The sequence below is a fragment of the Tenrec ecaudatus genome, chromosome 3 (assembly GCF_050624435.1).
Source record: "Tenrec ecaudatus isolate mTenEca1 chromosome 3, mTenEca1.hap1, whole genome shotgun sequence".
Lineage (NCBI taxonomy): Eukaryota > Metazoa > Chordata > Mammalia > Afrosoricida > Tenrecidae > Tenrec > Tenrec ecaudatus.
The window spans coordinates 25,690,824-25,692,479 of record NC_134532.1 but is presented as its reverse complement, the minus strand read 5'-3'; the positions used below and the strand labels follow the sequence as shown (position 1 = coordinate 25,692,479).

The 1,656-nt window shown below is 43.1% G+C and overlaps 1 non-coding gene across 1 annotated transcript; it reads right to left on the bottom strand.

The window, feature by feature from the left end:
- Nucleotides 1-310: 310 nt before the first annotated feature.
- LOC142444040 (small nucleolar RNA SNORA73 family) lies at nucleotides 311-517 on the bottom strand. Its single transcript, XR_012783723.1, has one exon. It is a non-coding gene; the product is annotated as a small nucleolar RNA SNORA73 family (small nucleolar RNA).
- Between the last annotated feature and the right edge of the window lie 1,139 nt (nucleotides 518-1,656).

Genomic DNA, 1,656 nt, shown 5'->3' with positions numbered 1-1,656 from the left:
TTTGTGCTCCATAACACTAAGCATCCAGGAGGAATTCAGATGAATTGGAAGTAATACAATGTAAAGGTCTTTTTTTTTTTTTGGAGGAAATTTAAATTTTATTGTGTTTAAGTATCCAACTCACCAGATAAAAAACTGATTAAAAAACAAAGGCCCAACTGAGGTCCTTTCTTCTCCTTGTGAGTATAGACAGAGGTTTGAGATTGCCCTCAATAGTCTTTGAAGTTCTGAGCATTCTGCAAATAATGTAGAGAACAAGTCTAAATAACTCATCATGGTGAACCTAGATTCAGAGGGGTGTGTATGGGAGGGCTGCTTCCTGCATGGTTTGTCTCCTCAGTCATTGTCCACAGGACTCTCAGAAGCTGTAGGAATATGCAGGTGCAGGCTCAAGACCAGGATTGATCTCCAACGTTGTCGAAAAGGACTGCACATCACCGGGCATTGAGCCCTGTGCTCCTCCATGCCACCTGGACAGAGCCCGGGGAGAGTGACCTCCGGGGAGTATCCACGTCGGGCAATGTAAAGGTCTTAATGGGAAAAGAAAGACTCTGAACCTGACAAATGGTTCAGATTAATATTAGATGTGTGATCAAAGTCATACCTCATAGACAGGACTGACAGCTAAAGGCATCAACCTACATATGTGACACTGAGTATTTATAACATAAAAGGTGATTCCTCAGTCACTTTAATAGTGGGTCTCTTACAATCCTTGTTTTACAATCCTCACGTAAGACAATTAACAATATACTTCTACCATATCAACACTGTGGGGGGAGGTCAGATGCTTACAGACATCCTCCCTGAAGAAAGTCAGTCACCAACCAGTAGGCCCAGCTCCCTGCTGTTGAAGACAATGGACACCTGCAGTCACCTATTTGGTTCCTGTAGGTGGAGTTCACACCCTACTGATAATGGTTCCTATGGAGATCCAGAGAACAGATCATCCAAAATCTAGGATCTGCCCATCTTGTCACATGTATACCCCAATCCCTCTCTTCCTGTCTCTTCCTGTTGGGTGTATGTCCCTAGACCACCCCTTCTCACTGCTGTATAACCTATAGGGCAAATTCTTCCTGTGACGTATGTCTTTACCTGTAATCAGTGGGCTTGCATGCCCCCAAAAGGTATATAGGCCTGGATTAGCAGTGATCTCTCTCTCTGTCTCTCTCTCTTTCTCTCTGCTCTTCTCTTCTCTCCCATCCTCACTCCCTTTCCCCTAGTCCTTCTGTCTTCCTTCCCTTCCCCCTCTCTCCATGTGGATCACCAAGAGGCACTGAGGTGAGCAATGCTACCATGAAATGTATGTCTGACTCCATTATTTGACTCTCTCTTCTAGCTCTCATGTTCTTGATGACTTTAATATACTACTTATATATCTCAACCATGCAATTGTGCTTACTGAACCCGTGATTACTTGTGGGGGGCTGGCACCCCCCAACTCATACCATACAACACAATTTTAATTTTATGCAAAATAAAAGGAATATTTTCTTCATCTCTTGGATACTCAAGTACAATTTAACTTCCGTTTGGAGCTTACCCACGTGTGAGGACCACGAAAATTAACCACTACAGCACCTGCTTGGTTTTGGACTATATTTATAAGGACACTACCTGCTGTGGTAAAGATGAAACATTATGGTTTATAAA